General features: G+C 38.2%; 1 protein-coding gene across 3 annotated transcripts in view; it reads left to right on the top strand.

Moving 5' to 3' along the window:
* Nucleotides 1–6,205: 6,205 nt before the first annotated feature.
* Nucleotides 6,206–27,088, top strand: part of chrm3a (cholinergic receptor, muscarinic 3a) — a 145,310-nt gene continuing 124,427 nt past the window's right edge. The window contains exons 1-3 of one of the 3 annotated variants that reach the window (XM_057848659.1): nucleotides 6,206–6,290; nucleotides 6,380–6,569; nucleotides 13,399–13,521. The gene's annotated coding sequence lies outside the window, so the exon portion shown is untranslated. Of the gene's footprint in view, nucleotides 6,291–6,331; nucleotides 6,570–13,398; nucleotides 13,522–27,088 lie in introns of those variants that run through there. The other 2 variants (XM_057848657.1, XM_057848658.1) reach the window with 2 other exon arrangements.

The raw sequence follows: 27,088 nt of genomic DNA on the forward strand, positions 1-27,088 counted from the left end.
GATGCCGGCTGTTGGAGTGCAAATTCAAAAATTTGAACTCCCGCCATTATTCATAAGTTGTTCGTTCACTCAATCACTGTCATTGAAAGAATTTGACAGAGCCTTGGATTGACCGATTTTTACAAGAGGGCGGGGCTTTGCGATAGGTTCATTACCTAAGTCCTGTTTTTGCCAAATTGGGATTTATGCAAAAATATTACTCTCCTACCACTGCTGCATCCTCCTGCCTTACTTGTTTTCTCTAGAGCCAATCAGAACTGTTAAAAAACACTCTCCGACTTTGTCATAAAAATATCAATGTGTTTGCAGAACAAAAAAATAATTTATTTATTTATTTATTTTTTTAAATATTAATTTTCCCAACAATGTTGAAATATGAGTTAGGCAATTATGCTGTTAGGCTAACAATACTATATATCCAGCACTATTAGGCTAACGATATGTGGATCACGGGCTACTTTTACAAATGACCATTCACATTTATGTACAAATCATACTCTTTAGTTAAACTGAGAAGCATATTTTGGGAATTTGGGAGGAATTAGATTCAAACCCACCAACTCAACTGCAAGGGAGAAGCGCTAACCAGGCGTCCATCGTACATCCGGTGCAATCACATTTGGTCCATAATCCTTTTGAATAAACATGACAAAATCCTGCTTTATGCTTTTTTGCACAGGTATCAAGCAGCTCAAAACTTATTCCCAAGTTTTCTACTTCCTCTCCAAGTTATCTGATATTCTGTTGACACTCTTGAGATTGAGGAGTCGAGTGAAGGTAGAAAAGGAGGAGGGATGGCGTCTATGCGAGCGTAGACTCGGTTATCAGTGTGTTCATGCAGTTCTCGCCGGAGTCAGAATGTGTGAAATTGCAGGAAAGTGAATGTGGATCTCGGACGGAAGGAGTGTGTTTATATAAAACAGGTGAGTTTGCCTCAATTGGACTGTGTCCACCTCCTCCAACACACATCCTGACATTCATCGATCTAGCAAACTTCTGCTGACTTGAGTGTGTTTACTTGGGTCAACAATAACATGGATGTTCTTGTGTCCATATTTTCTTATTCTGTCAAATTCACATCGAACCATTAATGTTGTATTTTCCTCATTAGGGTGAGCTGGACTTTATCCCGGAAGACTTTCAAGAATCAGGAGTGTGGTGGGTTAAACCCTTCCTTGGTTGTCAGTTACTCAAAGGGTACATTTAGACAAGCATCAAAACTAAGATTCACACTAATGGAAAATTGAGGCACCAAACATGCATTTTTTAAAATTCATTTTCATTTTTAAAAAAATCACATTTCAGGTATTTCCACGCTTTACTGTATTAAACCCCAACTTTTGGCACACCTTTATCCGTTAACTCTGGTATCCTAATATGTGAAACTATTTGAGTTATGGAATGTTTGTTTCGTCTTTCTATTTTAGTTTTTTTGTTACATCATAAAGTGTGTTTAATAAATAAAAATACTGTGGATAAAAAAAACTTAAAACTCATTTACTGCAATACGGCTATAGAAGTCAAATATTCATGTGAAGTGGGAAAGCTATCAATGAAAGGGTTTTAATCATTTTAACTTAACAATATATATTATTTTTAGTGTAAAGCGCTTTGAGTACCTTGAGAGGTAGAAAAGCGCTATACAAGTATAACACCATTTACCATTTATGGTAGTTGTGTAGTTGCTGATTCCACTGCTTTAAACCTAGAAAAATGCATTCTAACCTAAAATATCCTTTACTTCTTCTACTGGGGTCTGGTTGGTTTCTGGTTTGTTTCCTTGCGGCAGACATTACCTTGCCTTGGCTCCCCATGTTTTCAACTACCCTGTTAGGATACGGGATGGGGGGTTCCATCAAGATAGCAAGGAAAGACCTAAGATAACCGGAACCTTTTCAGTGACAAAGATGCGGTTTCATGAATTTTAATCATTTTACAGGGAGGTGTGTAGTCTACTGCTAATTCTAAATTTGTTGATAAGATTAACTCATTGACGGCAATAGACGCCCAATCTCTGTTCAAATGTATTGGATATATTGCTTCAAATGTAGGTTAGGCCCACATGTATGCTATGGATGCAAGTTGGAATGAAATGACTGTACATTAGCCATCCAATTTTATAGTGTCTGTCCTCATTACTTTGGGGTAAAAGTCAAATGGTTGCCCATTAGTCAAAATTAGACCGACTTTTTATCTTGTTCCCTCTAAACGTTGGTACAACTAAAGGAGGTAAAATTATGATAACAAATATTGTTCATAAGTTTATTTTAAGAAATACTATATACTTCTCCTGATGATAACCAAAATCACTGCCTTGTTTTCTCTTTTGTTAGTCACATGAACAAGAAATGGAAAAAAAACAAGATTGTCTATTATAATTTTAATGGTTGTTAGTCATGGAAAAAAAATCTAAGACAAAGAACTATTAATATTCATACCTTTAGACAATTTTAAATCTTCAATTAACCTCACATGCAATCATCACAGGAAGGCACATGCTGAGACTGAAAATTTGGCGCCAAAAACTATTGGCTGAAAAAAGCTACAAAGGCATTCTCGGTTTTTGGTTTTGAAGACCGAAAGTTTACCGCCGAATAGTATGAAGAACCTCTTGTGATGACATCGTCAAAACACGGCGAGAAGCAACCCGCTAACTTACGCTGTCTCGCTAACCCTACTGGCTCACAGTCAACATGTCTGCAGTTTGGAAGTATTTTGAGGTATCAAAGAAATGTATAAATTATCAAATGAAAGAAAATAAAATAAATTTGCTTCATAGTTGCTTTCTATTGATGTCCCGCATCACATCGAGTACAGCGCATTTGAGCTCATACGTGAGTAGTTAGCAGTTTATTTAAGCCAACAGTATACAAATAAAGTAGTATTTAAATGCATACATATGCATTTACTGTGGTGTAGTACAATACGTTAATGGCACAACCTTTTTTCACAATTTCCACACCAGCCAGTCGCTGTTTAATCCTGCGGGAGCGACTTCGCTCGGCTTCGTCGCCGCTAGAACTCGGCTGGCTCTCGACCGATTCCATTTGTACAAGAAAACCGAGTTTTATCTTAAGGAGTAGGAGAGATTGCAATAGCCTTATATAGAACTTTGATAGTTTTGGTGAGAAGGGTATAGTTTTTGTTGTTATTGTGAGGTACGGTTCCACTCAAACGTACATCAAGATGTCATTTTGCTTAGTAATTAGAGGTGTCAGAGCTGCTTTTCGAGTGTCCCAAACTTCCAAGAAAGCACATTTATCAATGTTTCATCGGCTGTGACATTGTGTGTGTGTCCACCGAACAGCATGCTATCACTACGACAACACCTCTGCAATAGGACGTGTTAAGAGTTTGCCACAAAATGTTAACTGCTGCTGGGAATGCACCCTCCCATGATGACTCAGAAACGGCATCTTTCAAACTCAATTTCTTGAGCCTCTGGGGTTGTAGAACCAATGCCAAGGCAAAGGGCATTAATCGGGAAATAATATAATAATAATTTTTTAAAAATGAAAAAAAAAAAAATTATACACATGAGTATTTTAGTAGTTTTTGGCCTTTCGGTTTTTGGTGTTTTTAATATTCAGTTTTCAGTTTCGGCAAGAATTTTCCTTTCTGTACATCCCGCCTAAAAACTAATAGGCTGACCTGCTTACATATTGCCCTGTTTCCCCACATTTCTAGTGCTTTTGTCCTCAAGGATGGCTGGTCAGCTGGAGCCTAAGGTGACTTTAGGGCAAAAGAGACAGGGCACACCATGCACTGGTTGACAGGCAACCGCAGGGCTGCTTTTGACTGTGTTAAATGCTTTCTGCAGCGCCACCATGGACGTCAACAGAATCAACTAACCAGAATAGCATCTGTTTGACCTCTTTCTCACCTAACAGATACCATTTTATGTAATCCAATAAACATATATCCAAGAAACACACACATATTGGAGTGTGAGAGTGATGTCCCATTCATGCATGCCTGTGACAAGTCTGTGTGTTTTCAAACAAATAGTGTGTGTGCGTAGGTGCTCTTGTGCGTGTGTGCAACAGGAAGCGTGCAGTGAGGCTGAACAGGAAGCTCCAAGTCTCCATTCCTCAGGTCCCTGCACAAGAGGCAACTGTAATTGGCTTATACACATTCTTGCTAGGATTAGCCCTCATGTCGTATTTATTTATCAAAAATATGCTCAAACATTGCTTTGGGACCTGAGTTACATAGGAGGCAAGTGTCAAAAACACTTCACTAACCCCAATTATTTATTAATGTTTTTTTTTTTTTTAAATCACTTTTTTTTTTTGTAATTGTTGACTTTTATTGTGACCAATTAGGCTCAGAGTAATAAATTCTTGCATGTGTACATTTCCATTTAAAATTTTGGTTACCCCCCAACCTCTCAACCCAATATTAATTATAAAAAAAAAAAAAATAGATTTCACCAGCCGCCACAGTTCAATTGGATATTATGCCCATTGATGTTAATGGCAGTGAATGAAATCAAATCGAAGCTCGATTACAGAAGTGAAACTTTAATGTCCCTAGTGCTGTCATTTTGACTACAGTTAGGGTCTGTAAAGCTTTTCTGTATTTTACATGTCACAACGAGAACACACTCTATTATGACAGGTTGTTTATAGATGGTAGATTAATATTTAATGTGATTATATTTAAGTAAATATTTGCATATGAAAATACTTCGAAGACAAAACTATGAAACTATAGTCATTTGCCTACTTGTTTCTAACTGATGTTTTTGTTTTTTTAGTTACCAATTAAAAATATGTTGATTTTTTTTTAAGTATATGAATAACTACAATTCTTTTAATGCAAGCAATACCTAAATTGGACAAAAAAAAATGACTATTGTGTAAAACCCAGGGGTGAAAGTGGTCTGGAACGGTCTGCAACGCAGTTCCGGTAAGGAATTCGGCGCCGGAACGAAAATATGATGGCAACTGTCAAAACCTCATGCAAAAACCACATGCCTGCTACCACACAAGAGGAAAACAATCTACTAATGTCAAATTTACATACATAAGTGTTAACAACAAGTATGATAAAGTGCTTGTGTAGCGTCATCCGTTTCCACCGATATCGATTATTTATTTATTCCACGGACGGCACAGAGCTCACCACAGTTGCAGCAGTTAACAGTCAGACGAGACCAGGTACGAGCAGTCACATCGATTGTGCATGGACTCAGTTGTCAATTCAATTGGCTGGCATACTGACGTGATCAGCAAAGATAGTTAGATCTAATAGGTTCAAATGCACCTGATTTCTAGAACAGCAAAAAAAAAAAAAAAAAAAAAAAGAATAAATGAACAAGCTTGTTGAATTAAGGCGATGAAAAAGTGCAATGCAAAAGAAAATTGATCACATCTGTAAGAGAAAGGAAAGATTTTTATTTTATTTTATTTGCTTTGATGGGGAAGTTCAGAACATCTTTTATGCCAATGTGCATATTAGACTTATGTTAGTTCGAATATGTTAGCCTACTTTATTTCCTTATAATTTAAAACAGTCAATGTTTGTGTAATCTTCAAAATATTATTCCATTTCACTGTATAATTTAAGTCATTTGTATTTTTTTTCCCTATGTTTACTTATAACTTAGTTATTTAAAAAATAATAATAATACGGAAATGTTTACATTATCTTCAATTTTAATGTACATCCTATGTTCTTAAGTAGTTATATTGGGCTTTCCATTGCAAAGGCCCAGATAGTAAAATTCTTCAAAATTGAGGTTTTGCATTTAGATGTGAGGAAATGAGCGAAAATAAAAATTAGGAGATAGAGGTTGGGGTTACTGCTGTTTTTGTTAACTGTTATTTTGCAAAATGTTGAAAAATACCATTTTGAATGAAAATCAGTTTCTCATGTTTGCCTTGTGATAGTATGTGTAAAGCCTAATGCATGTGTAAAACCATTTTTTGTGTGTGATATACGTATAACTGTGCTCAAAGCAGTTTTCTCTGCATTTCATTGGTATTAGGTGGTAACCCCCTCCCCCCCAACCCGAAAAGAAAACGACAACAACAACAAAACTGGCTCCGTGGCACGAAATTCTATTGGCACTTTCAACCCTGGTAAAACCTCTGAGATAAAACTAAGAGTCAAAATTACTCCCATTGTTGTCACCTGTGCGTAATGTGTAGGCCTACTTCCTGGCACTAAAATGACATCACAATTCTTACATGCCCCAAAAGGACGTTTGGAGGGACGCCTCTTAAAATGATGTCAATGGAACGCCACCGAAGGGACTATTTATCTGGCGGAGGAGTCACCTGTCGGTGCGTCACCGTCTCACTGCCCAATCCTGAAGCTCCCCCCTCTGTGTGCGTCTTTTGGACCCCTCCCGTCTCTCCTCTCCACACACCAGGAGCGCGCTCCTCCTTGCTGCCTGCCTCCAAACCCGCGGCTGACTGATTCGGCAGAAGGTGTCCAGCTTCCTCATCTTCGGCGGTATCGGGTGAATGGACTTGGACTGCAACTGCCTGCCGAACTCGGCTTGATTTGTTTTGGATTCTCGCTCCTGTCCCATTTTGTTCGCACAAGCCAATGCTTTAAAGGTAAGTGGATGAAAAAAGTTAGGTAAGGTGCATTGAAGTTGCAAAAATGATGCTGAATGCCGGTGTTCTCTTTTGGGTCAAAGTTTGGCAAACAATTATTGTCAATCTTACCCCTTAGGCTTTATTATTATTAGTTTTAATAATTACAAGAAACCCACTAATATCCTTATTAGACAAGATGTTAAAAATTATATGCTTGTCTTATTTTTTTTTTTTTTTTTTTTGGGGGGGGGGGGGGGGGGTAGCGCATACATGTCACACGCTTGTTGCAGTAATGACACCTCCCTTCCTTGCAATGTGTACTGTGCTTATGATCCCTTATAGCATGGTATGTGATGAAAATGATGAATATCAGAGGCAATAGCATGTGTGTTTGTGTGTCTGTCTTGGTGCAGATATTTTCCCAAAGCATAGTAGTTTGTTCATTGGTGAGGAATTATAAAAGAACCGATGTTTTATGATTTTATCAACGCATTCAGAATTTTTCTATCACTACAATATACTGTATATTTTTGGAAATATGAAAAGACGACTACACTGAGGAAAGAGTTTTGCGTTCTTCTAATACATTCCAAATAAAGGTAGTGCCATTTTTAGTAGTGAAGTCAAACCTTTTAATCATAAGTATAGGCTAATACTGTACCTGAAAAAAGTTATTTTATTTTGGCAGCTTAACAAAGATAAAATCAACAAATTTTATTGAGCCATTGCACACAAATGTACATATGTCAAGCAGTTTCTTGATGCAATTTCAGCTTTTAAAAACAAAAAACTTTTCAGAATATTCTAATTTTCTTAGTATTGTATACATTCTATATGAAGGTACAACATAATGCGCACACTGAGATATTTTTTGAAAACAAACAACAAACAAACAAAAAAAACCTACTGAAATGAAAATTAAGGTCTGCAATTGGCAGGCAACAAGTTCAGGATGTACCCCACCTCCTCCCATAGTTCGCTGAGATAGGCTCAAACGCCCCCTAGACCCTTGTGAGGATAAGTTTCATAGAAAAGGAATGACAGAAAATTAAGGAAAACACTGTATTTATTGTACTTAAACGTTAAATACAACTTAAATAAATGTACAGTACTGAATAAAAAAATATTTAAGCAAAGTTTACTTAAGCAAACTTTTAAGTAAGAATCAATTTAGCATTAATTTGACGAAAATGAAAAATGTAATGCCAAAATATCCGTAATCTATGTCTACGTTTATATGTATATTTAATGTATGTACACACACACCATCCACATTGTAAATACGTATGTATAAAGTGAGAGGAATAGCCTATGCGTGTGTGTGTGTCAGTGGTCTGTTGGAGGTAGTGCAGGAATGTGTTTATTTGGACTTTGACGCTGAAGACTGCTACGAAGGACGAGAAGACAAACAGGGTGTTCCAGGCTTGATAGATGGTTCTAATGTTGCGCTTTCCTACTCCTCTGTATTGATCTTCATTATGACTTTACCCTCCAAATGCAGGCTCTTAGCGAGTTGAGGCTATGGTGTTTCCCGAGGCACACACACACACCAAAAAAATCAAGGAACACAACCAAATGAATGTCACAAAAGCACCAAAATAATGATCTAGATGGTATTGATTTAGTCACAAATGTATTTCACCAGTGGGTCTGTGCCATGACTTTCTCTGTTCTATGGCAACAGTTAGATAAACAGTTTGAATTGGACTTTCTGCCATCTAGTGCAGGGGTTCCCAACCTATTCCACTAAGGCACACTGTGGGTGCAGGATTTCATTCTTACCAAACAAGATGACAACACTTTTTCCCCAATCTGGTGTTTTACAAGTGCAATCAGTTGATTGCAGTCAGGTGTGGCTTGTTTTAGCAGAAGCCTCATTGGTTCAACTGTCTCTGCTGGATCGGCTGGAACAAAAACCAGGACCCACAGTGTGCCTTGAGGACTGGGTTGAAAACCCCTGATCTAGTGGAAGAGCATTTTGCCTGTCACTGTACAGTATGTCACTTGCATAGACAGAAATAATCATGAAAATTGACTGGAGAATCACTGCCATAGGCCACTAACATTTCCTCCTTGCTGCCACATGGAAATGGCACATTAACTTGAGAATATATGTGCGGTTTTAATATTTAATCGTGATTGCAACAGGCTGTGGACCTGCTACCATTGCCTGCTTATTGAGCAATCAGTCATAATTTACTGCCCACACAAGTCACACCATTGGTTTCAGAAACATGTTCATTTTTGTAACATGTAGCGGTAAGAAGTGTACAGTAATGTGCTAGATTGTATTTTAAGATTTTATATATATGGTGGAAAACACTCAGGTGACTAGAAGTTCCGCTCTAAGACCCCCAATTTGGCCAAATTTCAAAATTGTCCGATATGCATGTGTGAAACATCATTGGAAAGCTTAAAATCTCCATTTTCTGGGGGAAGAAAAAAATTTGAACAGGGCATTTAAAAAAAAAAAAAAAAAAAAAAGTTTTTTAAACAGCAAAACCCTATCTGTAGGCGAGAGCAGAATTACAGACGCCATGACTTTTACGAGATATTATCGCGTACTTACCTTGTTTTGATCCAAAAACTCAATGTAGCATGTATCACTGAGTGTCAAGGCACAGTTGTGAATGCCCACAGCTGGATTTTGGGGGATTTTATGGGTGAAACAGGGCAATATAACAAGGGTCGCGATGCAGAAATCGCAGACATCAAGGACTGGTCGAGATTCCCTTTTTCATATTCATATTCTTTTTCAATTTTTATTTGTTTGGATCGATTATTTATCATCTAACATATCGGCGAAAATGTGACAGTAACAAAAAAAAAAAAAAATACAATTAAGCGATAGTTATGAGGTAGATATCCATGACTTTTTTACAGACGCCATTTTTTTCATTGTGACCTCATTTGTTTAAAAGTTGAAAATTTGCGAGTGAATAATTTTTTTAAATTCGTTTTTTTTTTTTCAAACGAAATATTAGACATCAATTAATGATTCTAAGCTAGAAATGACAGACATTTTGAATAATAAATAGAATTAATTACCTTAGTTTTATGGCTAGGTTAAAATAAAAGCGGTTGCGCGACGTCTGTAAACAGAGGTTTCCAGGGTAAAACGGACAAATTAAAAATAGTATGGGGGCTTAATGCGCCATGAATCTGCTATGGCAGCATATAGACATATTGTTCTATCAAACACAAGTTTTTTTTAGCAGAAACTGCTTTTTCAGTCTTGTCTGTGTTTTCCGCCATATATATGTATGTATATATATATATTTTTTTAAATACAGTATTATTTTTCTTCATTGTAAAGAAAAACGTGGTAACTTAACTCATTTGCTGCCATTCATGTCGATAGAGCCCAAATACATTTTTACCTGGGAGGGCTTTCTGCCCTTCCAATCAAAAACGGGTAGTACGTCTATCATCTATTAGACAGGTGTCAAACCGATTCCAGAAAGGGCCAAGTGGGTGCTGGATTTTGTTCCAACCGATACAACGCAGAGAGTTTAACCAATGAACTTCCTGCTGAAACAAGCAGCACCTGACAAAGTTTAACTGATTACACATGTAAAAGATCTTATTGGTGAAAAGGTGTCCTCTTCATTGGTTGGAAAGCAAACCTGCACCCACTTGGCCCTTTCTGGAATCGGTTTGACACCTGTGATCTATAACCTTGTCTAAAAACCTGGAATTCACAACCGAGCGGCTTTAAACATTCCTTCATCCTTCCTTGTGAAAGATAAAACACCTCTTTGTCACTAAATGAGTTAATTTCAAACTGAAATATTGATATAAAATTTGACTTAATTGAACTACAAGTTTGTTCACAGAACGAATTAGACTCATCCTCTCTAACGTCATGATAACTCGCCCACTTGGTCACAGAGCTATTTTTAATTGTATTCAAATGAAGTGTAGATACAATTAGTGTGATAACGACATGTAGGTGGAGTTCCCTGCTGATTTAACACTTGCAAATTGCTAAACTAAAAGCTAATTACAAGCAATAGATTTTTGGGGGGGTGCGATGATACGGGTCCACGACGTCAGCTTTACTTGAGAGACACACTGTCCCGGCTGCTGTCTTGTGAAGACGGTTTCAACTTTCAGCTGCTGTGTGACCCAAACAACAACATCAAGAATTACACCCATCAAGGCCACCCGGGCACCGCCTGGCTCCACTCGAGCACTTTTCCCGTCTAGAGTCGTAGGAGCCACTGATTGCTATTTTACAGGAGTCAGCTGGTCAAACAGACGGGCTGACATCCCCCATTGGGTTTCATTAGAGCTCGTCTTGATGTTAAAACCCGCCTAATCCACTTTCACAGCCTCGCAGACCACAATGGAGTGAGCTGCGGCGGCTATCTTTAGACGGTGCGCAAGCACAGGCCTTTGGCTTCCATAATTAAAACAATACCATGAAACCACTGTTGCCGTCCTTTAAATGTCTTCAGCGTAGGAGCTGATCCATGCTAATGAGGGCTTTTAGCCCAGGCAGGGCAGAACCATGCCACTCAATCTTGTTTGATTTCCTAGAGCAGGAATGGGGCAATTTTTACATTTTTAAATAACATAAGAATAGTTTATGGTCAAACGAATGAAACTCCACAACTCACTTTAACATGGCATCTTGATACCTAGATGCTGCAAGTTTGGGCTATGCACTATTCATTTCATTTTTTTTAACGAGCCAAGGCTAAGCACTGACTTAATAAAGCCCTACAACTCACCTCAACATACTTCCTTGGCATCACAATACGAAAAGATACGCCTAATTAAATGCCCAGTAAGTATACTGTATACACGAAGGCCATTAATTGTGTTTCAGTACAGATGGTGTTTTCAACTGCCATATTAATCTCTAATACAAACATGAGATTATCGACATCATAATTTTTAACTGTCGTCACCAAAACATATTACCGAGGATACCTTTTTTAATGATGCATACCACTCCGATACCGAACCGACTGTCTCTGACCTTTATCAAGCTCTCACGAGCACAACAGCAATAAGGCACTCACTTTAGGGCTGTTAGCAGCGCCGCTTTGTGTTTGTCTTGGTATATTGTGTATGTTCAGCACACAGCAGTGCACGCACCACACCAGATAATACCAGTGTGTGTGCACTCTAGTGCAAAGATCAGGGCATGGGCAAGGACAATGGAGGGTGATTTATGAAGTCATATGAACCTACAGTAGGTGTTTTGACTTTTTTGTTTATCCATGAAAAACATTTTGAAAATGGTGGCACAAACATTTTTTAGTAGGTAAAGCTGTTCTCGACCAAATGAAGCTCATCCACCCACTTCAACATAGTTCCTTGGCCCCAAGATGCCACGAGATGGTGCAAGACTAATATTTCAATACTGGATGTGGCTTTGGGTTTACAACAAAAATGGTGAGCGGTTGATTTTTCTTCAGTAAATAGCACAAAGATTTCTTTTCCAGAAATCAGCAGATTGTCAAATTCACACATATGCAGGATTGCAGGTGAGGCGTTTACAGCACCTAACTTGACTCCCCCATAGCAAAGCAAAATTGAAGATGAGATCTTGTTCATGTCTCATTTTCATCTCATCTCTGAGAAGTGAATCAGCAATAATCGAGACCAGGGTGGTTTTCTCAATTTTCTCAAATTTGTCTCATGAGAAATAAGTCTCTAAGTGAGCATTACCTGAGAAGGTCTTGAGAAGTTCTACTGGCACGATTTTTCAATAAAGTCTCACAGTTTTCTCCTTTCAAGATCTCACCAAGAGACAACTATGAGTACTTGGGTCGATCTCAAATGCGTCTCAATTTTATCTCCTTACTTGGAGTCACGAGCTCAGTAATGTCTCAGTAAAAGACATGGATGAGCAAAGTATTTTATTTCTTAAACTTGCCTCAAAGCTGCCTCTTTTACTGATCTCGCCAAGCAACCCTATATTGTGTCAGTCACAAATATTTCTCAATTTGATAACCTTCCAGTCTGCAATTGCTCATTTTGGGTTTTCAAGATTCTTTCATCGTAACAAAGAGTAATGTCTGCTCTGTCCAATCTTAATTCATATCATGCCGAAATCCAACATCTGGTTCATTTGGTTCATCTTGTTCAATGTAAAAATTAGAGAAAACTATCGGCCGCTACACATGCATTATCGGTTTTTGGTTTCGAAGACCGAAAGTTTACCTCAAAATAGTGTGAAGAACCTTAGTCCTCTTGTTTAACGACGTGATCAAAACAGGCAAAACGCTGGCTGATGATGTCTTGCTAAAACTACTGGCTCACAGGCAACATGTCTGCCATTTGGAAGTTTTTTTTTTTTTTTTTAATATCAAAGAAATATATAGATTATTAAATGACCTAAAGTGTAATACATTTTCTTCATCGCTGCTTCACGTTCTTGCTGAAGTTGCTCTCCATTGATTTGCCGCGTGCGTGGCTCAGTGGTAGAGGAGTCATTCCCCAACCCAGAGGTTGAGAGTTCATCTACGTACCCTTGAGCCAGACACTGAACCCCACATTGCTGCAGCAGGTAGATGAGGATATGCAGGTAGTGTCAAAGTGCTTTGAGTGCCTGAAAGGTGCTTTACAAGTATAACTCCATTTTCAATTAAGAGAATTTCTCTTCTCAAATATTGCTCAAATCTGGTTTTCTGAAATCAATCTCATTTGTCTCAATGATGTCTTTGCTCATTTTGACTTATCATTTGCTCCTAAGGGTACCCTTAGGAGCACAAACTCAGAAACAAATAAGCAAAGAATGAGATAAATTTGAGATGATCAAATTCATGAGACGAGATTTATTTATTTATTTTATCATTTTATTTATTGTCATCATCATCGGTATCATTGACAGTTGCAAAATGTGATATGATTGGCCCGAAGAAAGAAAGAACCGAAGACAGACAAGGGCTGACGGGAGAAGCATATGCTTATCAAGACTCGTCCCTCTGCAGCCAAGGACGCACAATCAAACATGGTAGAGTTGCATACATTACATTACATGAGCTTTTTTTTAAGCAACAGATGAGTAGCAAATTTTTGCTATGGACCTTGACTTCTTCTTTTCCTTCCTCTTGCTTATATTAACACAGTTTTTTTTGGAGTGGGTGGGTTAAAGTTTTCCCCTCAAACAGTTTGTAGCTTGTATCAACTTTAGATGTTTTACTGCACATAATGTTGTTTTTCTAATTTTATACTTTGTTTCATCTTTTTATTTAAATAAAACTTGTAACTACGCCCTAAAGCAGGGTACACATTCCAATTTCCAGCATCTTACGCTGATATTTAAAATTAAAAGCAATTCTAAACATGAGAGAACACACCCATGACAATGATGTGCGGTTACTGCTTTTACCACAAATAAAAGTGTTTGCCAACGTAAATGACAAACAGGTTACAATTAACGACCATTTCGTATGTAGATCTCGGAGGGACAAATACCGGTAATTCTTTAAGCTCCCACTCTGTAACTGAATAGCCTTTACTGAGTTTGATTGGAAGCGAGATCATCGGTATGTGTGCACCATTTTTGGAGCTTCTTCTGTCTAAAATAACCTGGTAGTTAGGTGTTAAACGGGATCTGTTGTTTTTTTAGCCTGACAGCCTCTAAAATGCTTTCACATGGACAGTTTTTGATACCCACTATGTTTATATATTTTTTTTGTGTATGTGGAGTTATTTAATTGGCTGGCTGATCTAAGATTGCAACTAAACATCTTGTTTACCCAGCTCCAAAGTGTTTGTGTGGACATGACATGACACAGAGAGTGAAAAAATAATATGCAAATAAATCAAAGAGTTTATATTTGATAGGTTAGAAAGCCTGCAGGGTTGGCAGTCACTCCACGATTTCAATACAGACGCTCCGCCAGCCACATGTATGACGAAGCTTCAAATAGTTTGTCTTTGAACGCCTCTATCTTTCTCTGCTGTCATCTTTTCCCTATACTCGCTTTGTCTAAATGTCTATGGGAATTCTGATTCATGTCTGATATGTGAGTGCTCTCTCATAAGGGTTCTGTCTACACCTAGTGAATCAATCAATAACAAATCAGCCTCAATTTGTAAATAACAAATGTTCTCAGAGTCTGTCGGAAAGGCATGAATTACAGCAATGACAGCCAACCGGCCATTGAGAGGACCAATGTCAATACTTCAATAGTCTACACTCTCCAGTGTTTGTGCACCCACATTAATGTTGACATCTTATTCATGATGAAGTAATATGGTGGTCACTCACCATATAGAACACATCACACATTGATTTGGAAGTGAAACTCCAGCTCACCATTTACAGTATTTGCCTTTTACTGCTGTACAAATTTGTATTGAATTAGCTGTTTGTTTTATGTGTGAATTTCTTTCTTTTTTTTTTTTTAAAGGGATCCATGGATTACAATAACTTGTAGTTATTAAAAGATAAACATTATTATGAGTTAAACTATTTGATATGAAAACCCCCCTTGATGTTTTTGTTTTTATACAATTTGTAAAATTAGTTTAACTAGTAGGTCGCCATTGTTGTTGACATCGCAGAGCGGTGACGTCACATAGTTACGCTTCAGGACTTCCAGAGTATGACTCTTGCGACATAAACATGTCATCTGTTCAACCCTTTCAATTTGAACCTGAGAGGAAGATTAATGAGAATGACAGCACTGTCAATATTTCACACAATGAGCAGCAAAAGCAAAATGAATAGGAATAATGTGATGAAACGAGACGAGAGTATGACAAAACCGGTGTTTTGCCAAAATGTGCTACACTGGTGAAATGTCCTACAAGAGGGGAATTTAACACCCAAAGTACTGCCGTGCGCTTTCATGTTGTTTTGTTTAGATGCATACCGACAGAACATATTAAAGATGCCTTAAGAAAATACTTAAACATAGTAATATCAAATAAGGGTGGTTTAAATACGTTACGTGACTAATGTTCTCAACAGATGAACAATGTGCTCTAAAGCTACCACAAGAAAACACAATGCTTAACTCATTCACTCCCAGCCATTTTCACCGGTGCAACCCCCTTCGCTCCCGGCCGTTTTACTGGATTTTGACTGATTTTTCAATGCTCACAGAAAATTCTGTTTTATTGCTATATAAACATGGAACCCACCAAAAAAAGATTAGACTCTCTTCTTTCAGCAGGAAAAAAGTAAGTTCATATCTTTTTCCATTCTTTAGAAATCAACATTAGAAAATAGCTTAGTTTGAGCAATTTTCCAATTTCTGATGAAAAAACAGAAATTTAGCTTTTTTTGAAAGCATACATTTCAAACATAATTTTGACTTTTGCACAGCTATTTTTTGCTTTAGTTACAACCCAAACATCTGAATATTGTTTTCCTTTTACAAAATAACAAAAACAACAAGACAAATAGACAAGACAAACAGAGATAGTTTTTTTTTTCCTAGGGCCATCCGCGTTCTTAATACTGAACAGCACTAATTCCTCATGATGCTGCTATGTAGTGACTTTTGCACAATAATTTATTCTTGTCTTTTATTCAGTGATATATTTTAGTTGTGTGTTATTTTATAGTCTTGTGTTTTATGGTCCCACGGAGTAGCTTTCCAATTTCGTTGTTTGCTCTGCTTGCAATGACAATAAAGGAATTGAATGAATTGAATTGAATTGAATAGAGCTTTTGATAGCAAAGTAACAATTTATTTACACATAACTAACTGAGAAATGACGCTGTTGTGGCCGTGAGAGCCGGGTAAATTTTTCCCTCATCGCCGCCTGTCTCATAAAGATGGATTTTTTTTTTTTTTTGAGTCTTTGCGGGGTCTGCTCGGTGAGCAGCATGGACTCAACGGCATCGTCCGCTGCACTGGTGGTCCTGGTCGTTCTGCTCGGTCGTCCAGCGCCTGGCATCCTGGGCGCCCTTTAGGTTGTTCTCCATTCGGTCATCTTCTGCCGGCGCCACAGTCGTGTGGCCCGGCCGTTCGTTGCCGTTGACTCGGGTTGCGGGGCTTACCAAATGCGCTACTGCCCTCCAGTGGCCAGTTTTATTGCTTTAAAATGGATTTTCAGCTTTGTGCTTTGGAGCTAAATTGAATCAGAACCTAGAGATGTCTCTTTTAAAAAACAAAAAAACAAAAAAGACTTATAAATACGTATTTGAGACACTGAAACAATTAAAAATAGAACGTACTTTATACGTTTTTGGGAGCAAATGAGTTAAAGTATGAGAGGGAAACATTCAAAAAATATTTTGAGGCAATGAAAAGGTAATAAAAGACTCAATAAAAACACAAAAGTAAGCACTCGCCGCTTTTAACCGATATGCACGTGTGTTGGACGTCTCGCCACTTAGAAGGAATTGCAGTAGACCGGAAGTGTTTGTCTAGTGAGTGACAAACTACGTCATCACCCCGAGCATCCATTGCACGCATAAAACATGGCGCCTTCCGTAGACTCAAAACTGTACTAAATATTATAGATTTTTAAATCGAAGGCAATATTTTATGTCTTTTGAAAAAGATATTTTAGTAAAAGAGAACCATTGTGGCTTATCCGAGCCTATAAGTCTTTAAGTCCGAGTTTCCCTCTCAGGCTGTTTCAAATGGATTTTTTTCTGCTATTTATTTATAAACAGACTCATAGGAAAAGTCACTCCAAATGGATGGCTAAAACTGTAGACTAGGTAATAACACACAAATGCCATTATCTTTTTATGAATCTTTGTATTGTCATAATGTTTACTGTGTACTTTAAAACCACAGGCTAGAGGATTTTTACCATGAAATTGGCTTTTTAGTGGCCTCAACACAACTGGAAATGCACATTTTTTGTGTACATGCATACATTTACCCGACATTAATCAGTGGGTGTAGCCTCTGTCTGTGTTTCACTGTTAAATTGATAGCTGAAAGTGCATTTGCATATTTGAGGGCATCACAGTGCTTAACTGTGTCTGTAAGTCACGCTAACACTGCACCGTAATTACTAAAGAAAATTTGTTACTATAAACCAAATTGCGTAGTTAGTTTATGTGAAAAGCAAAGCAATGAAATCCCTCCGCTCTCAACAGCTGACGATGTAACAAACATCTTTATTCACCCATTGTCATTTGTACAACAGAATAATAGCTTGGTGTTCAACTAAATAAGTTAAGTACATTTGTGGGTAAATGAAGTCAGGCTCATCATTATTTTAGTTTACAAGTATATACTTTGTGTCCCATTTTTTTCTGGCAGTGTGCCATATTTTTCTAATGTAAAATACGTCCCTTGGCTCAAAAGGGTTTGGGAAACATTGAAATTAGGAGATAAGACCCCGCAGCTACTAACGAGGCAGTCCTATTTTCTGCGTTAAAGCTTGGTTCCAGTGACAGCTGAGTACTCTCTAAGAGGTCGCGTAAGGAACGTAGCGACAACAGGATGCCTGAAAACAACAGTTGATGACTTGTGCTGTGAAAAGCAAGACAGATGGAAGCAGCTCACGGGGAATCAAAAAAGAGATACAGTACAACCAAACAAATCTGTTCTAAAGTGAGTGCTGATGCCAGTATACTGGGTGTGTGTTCCAGTTAATAGAATCAGCCCAAGGGAAACGGTCTATACTTAAAGCTGCTTAGTTGTTGGGATAAACCACACAAGTTTGGTCATCACACTATACTGCCTCATGCTCAACCGCATGCACTTTTTTTTTTTTCCCAATGTTTTTTGTTCTTCCCCGTGGATGAATGCGTGTTTAATACATGCGGGAGCTCACTGTTCTTTGTGGAACACCATCAGTGCATCACAGTAATTGCATCGGAAGAAACTCAAAATTAAAGAGCACGATGTGAACGTTTGATCCTAATTATGTCACAGAGAAACTTAATAAATTACAGTTTACAAGTGCTCTAAACAAGCCACTTGATAAAAGACCCATTTATTGCAGCATTGACACACCACTTGAATCAACATATTTCAATTCAGAGTTTATATATTCATCAGTGCTGAAAATATTTGGATTATATTTTTGTCAAACGCTCCTCTGAAACTGCTTTTATCTGCCTTTTTGTCTGCCCAAGCACAATGCGCCACAGTGGCCCTGAATGCAGCAATCATCTCGTGTTATTTCCACAATAAGAATATTTTAACATAACACAACACAAGTGTGTGTGTGTGTGAAAGCTTTTACACAGAAGCAGTCCGCCTCCAGTCATGAAGCATACCGTCTGACACGCAAGCAGCGGCTTCTATTAAGGCAAACACCATAGACGGACCGCAGGTTACGCTCTGTAATGTTTGCCAGGGGGATGTCAAACTGCGCTCTGAGTCATCATATGTATTAACACGACAACGTTTGTCACGGTACTCGGTACTCAGGAACGTTGTTTCTTGTGACCTATCAGGCCACCAACTTTTTTTTTTTCCAAACTTGGTGTTGACTGTAAATGTATTGATTTAACATCATAAATACTGAATGAACAGGGGAGAAATTTAAAACATTCTGGCTTTGTTGAATTAAAATGGAATAAAGGAGAAAAAGCTTGAATTTGGCTCGTTGAGCAGCTGTGTGTGGCCCATTTAGGCAGTGGAACTAACTCATAATTAAAGAAAAAGTTGATAAAACATTTAATGTACTATCCTCTTATCTCTGAAGGAGGTCGGAAAGGAGAGGCTCAAACTTTGTGCGTGTTTTGACTTTCTTTGTATATCACAGTGAATTGCACCAAATGCATTTGATTAGAATGCATTATTGTGATTGACAGAGAAGGGAATTAAAATTGTCAACATTAAGGAGACACCTGTTCATCAGCTTTTTCTAAATTTGATTTAAAGGGGGCTTGAAGTTTGAATTCAAGGTGGCAGTAGTACCTGCAATCAGCTGTACTCAATCTTCTTCAGGATTTTTTGGGGAAAAATACTGTATGATCACGTGCCAAAAAAATATGTAAACTACTCAGGCTCACAACCTCAAAGAATAAGACACACCCCTTAAAGTGCATGTGACACAAAAAAGCATGTTTATTTCATAATACACGCGGTATTTTATGCTCATGAATGATATGGACCGCTTGGATGTGTGTGAAAGTGATCGCTATATTTATTTAGTTTTTTTAATCCCGCGCCATGAAAATGAGTGACTTCCGGCTTCAGTCTCGCATTGAGGAGGAGGGCGCTGTGACATGTACGGGTGAACGCGTCCTCTTCACTAAACAGCCGTACTGTTGTGTATGAGGACTAAGGATTCAGATGATTTTGCGGATTAATACATTTATTTTTCACATCACGCCAGCCAAACGGCTGCAGAAAAATCTTGCTTTATGAGGGAGAGGCGTGTGCGCCTTTTTGGAGTTTCAAAAAGTTCCCATTCACCGTGGATATTGGCCAAAACAAGCCCGACTACTGTGGGACCATTGGACTTATGAGGAAGTGAGTAAACATCTTGTTTTGTATTATGTCAAATACGAATACAGCGATTACAAAGTAAACACTACAAACTTTCTTTAAACAAAGGACTACTTCTGTTTGATCATTGATAGGCATGTAAAAAGCTCGCCACATGCACATTAGCTGCATGTTAGCTGCACAACAACTGCAGCCGCCCTCTTCCGGGGAACGAACTGTAAATTGCTCTCCGCCGGGCGGTTTGCCGATCCGCAAAGACAATTGACAACCCAGTCGTCATGTCAAATAATCCGGGCTAGTTACGTGTGATTTTCCGCTTCGAAGACTTTGAAACATCACTCGGTTCGGGTTAACATGTTGGCTAGCTGTCACGCCTCTTGGTTTGTTTACGTTCTCCGAAGCCGGGGAAGGGAAATGACATATGTCCGATTTAGGTGTCATAAAATATCGTTTGGGAGGTGCGACAGTACAGGTGAAGTCGACAGTGTTGACCATTATGGAGTAATTTTGCCATGTCGTCCTGAATAAGTGCATTTTTATCCTTTCATATCCCATTTAGCACAAGACTGTTATTTGTCATGAACATGCCATTTATTTAGCAATTGGGGAAAATACTTGGATAAAAAGAATATCCTGTAAAAATATTGAAGTAAAGAGACAGAAACAATGACATTTTGCCGCTCTCTTCGTCGCGTTTTCCTCGTTGTGAATAGTTGCCCCTCGACGGGCTGACTGGTCCTTCTCAAGCCATTTATTTATCTATTGGGGAAAAATACTTGGATAAAAAGAATATCCTGTAAAAATATTGGAGTAGAGAGACTGACACAATGACATTTTGCGGCTCTCTTCGTCACGTTTTCCTTGTTCTGAAAAATTCCCCCTCAATGGACTGAATAGTAAAACTGATGAGCCCAGTCTCCCGCTGACGTTATCCACCTGTTGGGGACGCTAGAGCCCTATAATGGTAGGCGTGGCTAACCGGCAGATTAAAAGACTAATTTCTCGTCATCTGCGCTTTGCTAAATTGTTGTATATAGTCGAATCGTCTAAAAATATGATTCTAATTCACATGATAATGCTATTTAAGACTTTTTTTTCTCCTGCCGTGTGCTCTTTATAGGCACACATAAAACACATACTGAAAATACTGCAATATGTACAGTTGCTACACTTTATTAATTCTGCCTTGATTGTGTGATTTCTTTACCATACAATGGGTTACGACAAGAATAAAAAGGTTTTTTTTTTTCTTAGGTTCGAGATTCATTGTGTTTTAAAGTCAGGTGAATGAGGAAAATAAATGACCACAGAACAAATTAAGCTGATTACACAAAGGGGGAGGGGTTTCCTCAGTGATAGAGTAGTCGTATTCCCAACCCAGCAGTTATGGGTTCAATTCCCTGCCCTGATGACCTTGTGTAAATGTCCTCCAGCAAGACACTGGGCCCTCAATGCTCCTAAAGCTGTGTTATCAGTCGCTAAATGAGGATACCCATAGCAAAGCAAAATTGAAGATGAGATTTTGTTCATGTCCCATTTACATCTCTGAGAAATGAATCAGCAATAATCAAGACCAGAGTGGTTTTCTCAGTTTTCTCAACTTTGTCTCATGATAAGTAAGTCTCATAGTGAGCATTACTTGAGAAGGTCTTGAGAATAGTTTTACTGGCACGATTTTTCAATAAAGTGTCACAGTTGTCTCCTTTCAAGATCTCACCAAGAGACAACTATGAGTACTTGTGTTGATCTCAAATGTGTCTCAATTTTATCTCCTTACTTGGAGTCACAATCTCAGTAATGTCTCTGTAAAAGATATGGATGAGCAAGGTATTTTATTTCTTCAACTTGCCTCAAAGTTGCCTCTTTTACTGATCTCACGGAACAACCTTATATTGTGCCAGTCACAGATTAGTGTCTGCTCTGACATGTCCAATCACATCTTAATTCATCTCATGACAAAATCTGAGAAAATATTATAATTGGTCAACTAATTAAATAACATCTGTTTCATTTGGTTCATCTTGTTCAATGTCAAACTTAGAGATGCGACGGAAAATTTGGCACCGAAAACTATCGGCCGCTACAAATGCATTATCGGTTTTTGGTTTCAAAGACTGAAAGTTTACCACAAAATAGTGTGAAGTACCTTAGTCCTCTTGTTTGATGACGTAATCAAAACAGGCAACACGCTGGCTGACGATGTCTCGCTAAAACTACTGGCTCACAGGCAACATGTCTGCCATTTGGAAGTTTTTTTTTTTTTTTTTTTTTTTCCATGTCTGCAGGTTTTTATTGAAATATCAAAGAAATATATATACCGTATATTATTAAATAAACCAAATATAATAAAATTTTCTTCATCGCTGCTACGCGCACTTTCTGAAGTTGCTTTCCATTGATGTGCTGCGTCACATCGAGTACAGTGCATCTGAGCCCGTGCGTGGCTGAGTGGTAGTAAAGTTGTTCCCCAACTCAGAGGTTGTGAGTTCAACTCTCTGTCCTGATGAATGCATCTACGTATCCTTGAGCAAGACACTGAATCCCACGTTGTTGTGTCACCAGCAGGTAGATGAGTATATAGTGACAAAGTGCTTTGAGTGCCTGAAAGTTGCTGTACAGGTGTAACTCCATTTTTCATGAAGAGAATTTCTCTTCTCAAATATTGCTCAAATCTAGTTTTCTCAAATCAATCTCCTTTGTCTCAATTATCTCTTTGCTCATTTTGACTCATCACTTGCTCCTAAGGGTACCCTTAGGAGCACAAACTCAGAAACAAATAAGCAGAGAATGAGATAAATTTCAGATGATCAAATTTGTCTCACGAGACGAGATTAAGCAAAAGATGAGTAGCAAATTTTTGCTATGGGTACAGCGCTGTGAGTGCCTTCAAGGTGGAAAGGCACTATACAAGTGTCACTCCAACTCCATTGTAAGTCAAGGTGCCACTGTACTATAACAAATTGTAGCGCCTGCTAAATTAAATTAACTTGATGAATGTTGGACTGGACACCGCTGAGGCATGCTCACAATGCCAGTGTGATTTCCTTCACCGCGGATTTTAAACTTTTGACATTCAGGCTGCATAGCAAGCATTGGGAAGTGTTTTTCACGCCAGGCTGCTGCCAGTTGTGTGCGTGCTAAGATTTGCGGCCGAGCTGCCATGTGACACAGCTGCTTCACTACAGGCGACAGCAAAGTGTGAGTGATGTGTCTAGAAATCCTGCACCTGCATTTCTTTTTGGACCGGATGTCCATTACAGGTTGCGTGACTGACGTAAAGCTTGATCTAAATGGTTAAATGAATTTTAGTGGGATAAGAAAAAAAAAAAAAATCGTAAAACAGCGCGGATTCCTCATACAGCAATGTAACCACTCTATATGAGTGGAGCCACCACAAATAAGTTTGTCTCTTTCCATGACATTGATTGACGTAGTGAAGTAGGAGTAGAACTTGTAACAGCCACAATGAGTTGAACAGTGAATACCCTGAGGCTAGAACTCTGTAAGAGAAAAATGAATAAGAGCAACATTGCCAACAGGCTAAAGAAATGAAACCTTCGCTGACATATACATGATAGTGTGTGTCATTGCGACCTCTGATTACTTTTGAGAGAACTTCTCCACTCCGCAGTGTAGAATCATTCATGGTCGAATAAAGATGCTCAAAAGGATCAGCCATGCTCCTATACATTAATATTGTAAAAAATGTTTCTGTTTTTTTAAACATTTAAAGAAAGCCAATCTTGCGTTATTTAAGCGACAGGCAAGCTTTTTCAAAGTGCATGGTAATCTAAGAGAACACAAGAAGAATGTTAAAAACCACAGAGGTGCTGCTCTTAAACCAGTGCGTTGTCTAGGTTTTACGTAAATCGCCACATTTTGCTGATTTACAGAATTTATACAATACTAAACATCCAAACCACTGGCACAAGCAGTACAGGATGTTGAATATAAATGCACTGAAGTAAGGAACTTAATTAAAGCAAGCAACATCGATTTTCTCACATTGGGTGGTGCCACAATCAATAGGCCACAATCAAACTGTGGGGAAAAGCAATTTGATGTTGTCCATCATGCCTGCCATGATGTTGAGGAGACCTACAGTCATGGTTTCTTCAGTTTGTTGTTTATTTGAAATACCCAAAGGTACATTCTTTTGGATAAGTAATTGCCCAGCAATTGGCTGTACCCTGCCTACTGCCCATAGTTAGCTGGGACATGTTTCAGCACCCCCGTGACCCTACCGGAAATAAAAAAAGATGACTAAATTAATATTTCCTTAGTTTCTTGTTCATTTCAAATTCCTGCTTTGGCTTAAGGTATATTATTTTGGATAATTATGAAGGTAACTCATAAGGGTTTAATTTTAATTTTAATGACCAAAATCAGTTCTTGCGTCACTAGTTGTGACAAACAAGTTTTTTTAGGCATTCCATATCTAAAGTCTTCCCAGGAACTAATATGAAGAAATTGAAAAAAAAAAAAAAGATACAACCTAATTGCTTTTTCCATGAGTGCATCTCCCTTGCTGCTGTTTGGCAGAAATATCCTGCTATTGAAGATGGTTCCACTGCAACCCTTCAATGCTTCTTAAGCGATCCATGCTGAGATTGCATGTAAAAACAAATGACATAAATCTGATCTCAGTCAAACTGGAATGACTGGATGTGCTTAAATTATTTTCTATTAGTGAAATGACCCACAAGAGCAGAAAGAATGGTTTTGGTTGTACAGCAGGCAAGTCACAAACTCCCGCATGAAGTCTTGGCGTGCCGCCATACTGAAGTTTTTTGGCAGGATTGTGCTGGCAGAAAAAAGGGAAAGTGTTTATTGGCTCGCTTACTTACTGTCTTCTCTCTGAAATGTTACCACAACCCAAGCGAGACATATTTATTGCATATACAGGCAAGACACTGGAGTTTTGTTCATCAATATTTCAGTCTGCCAAGTAATGTAAATAAGAAAATACAATGGCAGCAGCCATGAAACCTGACACAAACCAACATTCAACATTTTATTTGACGTCAGAAGCGATAGGCTCCAGTTTACCCACAACCCTAATGAAGCACTAAATAGAATCTAGATGGATGTATAATGAACAGACTCAATGATAAGGGCTGCCTTGGCTATCAACCACTGCTAAGCCAATAAATCATGATAGTAAAATCATAATTAATTGTTTTTTTTTTAACCGACTAAAAATCTAAATAAACATAATAAACATTTCTAGAGATAGATTTAGCCTCAATATCCACCCATTTAATAAAATAGTCTTCAATAGATTTAGAGAACAACTACAAAATGGCAAAGAAATATTCACAGTGTTTTAATCATTCTCCCTTTTCAATATTATTCTACAGTGGTGTGAATAAGTATCTGAACCTTTTGGAATTTCTCACATTTCTGCATAAAATCCCCATCAAATGTGATCTGACCTTTGTCAAAATAACACAGATGAAAATACAGTGGTCGGTTTAACTAAAACCACCCAAACATTTATAGGTTTTCATATTTTAATGAGGATAGCATGCAAACAACGACAGAAGGGGGAAAAATAAGTAAGTGAACCCTCTGCCTAAGGAGACTTAAAGAGCAATTGAAACCAATTTTTACCAAACGTTTTAGGTCAGGTGTGTGCCCAATCACTGATGAGTAGTTTAAAACTGCCCTGCCCACTATAAAACACAAACCTGGTAAGAAATGTCCTGAGGAGAGGCATTGTCTGATGTCCATCATGGCTCGGTCAAAAGAGTTGTCTGAAGACGTGCGATCGTGGATTGTTTTGTATAAAGCTGGAAAAGGATAGAAAACCATTTCTAAAAGTCTGGATGTTCGTCAGAACCCTAGAGTGGCTGCTAAAGACTTCCAGAAATAACTGGCACAGTCCAATATCTCTGTGCACACACCAACTATATGTAAAAACTATGGCCAAGTGTGGTGTTCATGGGAGGACTCCACGGAGGAAGCCACTGCTGTCTTAAAAAAAAAAACTTGTTGCTCGTTTAATGTTCGCAAAAAGGCACTTGAACTCTCCACGGAAGTTCTGGCAAAATATTTTGTGGACTGATGAAACCAAAATTGAATTGTTTGGGAGTAACACACAACATCATTTGTGGAGGAAAAATGGAACAGCTCACCAACATCAACACCTCATCCCCACCGTGAAGCGTGGTGGAGGGAGCATCATGATTTGGGGCTGTTTCGCTTCCTCAGGGCCTGGACAACTTGCAATCATTAATGGAAGAATACATTCAAAAGTTTATCAGGTCGTTTTGCAGGTAAACCTGAGGCTGTCCGTCAGACAGTTGAAACTGAAAAGAGGATGGATGCTAAAACAAGACAATGATCCAAATCATTAAAATATAAAAACCTATGAATGTTTGGGTGGTTTTAGTTAAAGCAGACACTGTTTTTCCATCCATGGGATTTTGACAAAGATCAGCTAACATTTGATGATGATTTTAAGCAGAAATGTGAGAAATTCCAAAAAGTTCAGATACTTTTTCATACCACTGTATATGATACCCGGGAGCCTTTTTTCTGTTTGTTATTTTAAGTACTTATTGACTTGACTCAATGAGCTCCTTAAACCCTCAAACAGTTAAAAAGGATATTGGATCAGATTAGTTTAGAGTTTGTTTTTCATTTTCCTCCTTTAATCCCATCCCATCACAGTTCTATATTTAATCCTGCTGAGAACCATCGGAAAAGTGAGGAATTACCGTGTGAGGTTTATCCTACTCTCACTTCGTTCTGTGCTTGATGTATGTGTTATGAGCACGTAAGGTGACCTCACGAGTCAACAAATAGACTTTAATACACTTCACTGTAAGGCATTTTTCTTGTTTGCCCACTGGCCCTTTTTAATAGTTGTGGATTTGAGAGCTTGCGCTCATAGATCATAATCAGGATGTGGCAGAGGTTATTTACACTGTCCACAAGCTGATGTTTGACTTCCTTTTTAATTCCCGCCTAGCTACTTATCCGATTCTTCATTAAGCATTGGGCGTTGGTGGCAATCGGTTTGTGCGCGTTTGGCGGATGGAGATTAAGAATTGTATAAACTATTCGTTTTTTTATTTATTGTACTTCTCTATTACTATATGGAAAAGCATACCAAGAACCCAAGTGTGTTTTCCCTTTACTTTGTTGACAAGAAAGTCTTTGTTGTCTTCACAATAGATGAGGAAATAT

This window comes from Corythoichthys intestinalis, chromosome 10, assembly GCF_030265065.1.
Source record: "Corythoichthys intestinalis isolate RoL2023-P3 chromosome 10, ASM3026506v1, whole genome shotgun sequence".
In the NCBI taxonomy this organism is placed as follows: Eukaryota; Metazoa; Chordata; class Actinopteri; order Syngnathiformes; family Syngnathidae; genus Corythoichthys; species Corythoichthys intestinalis.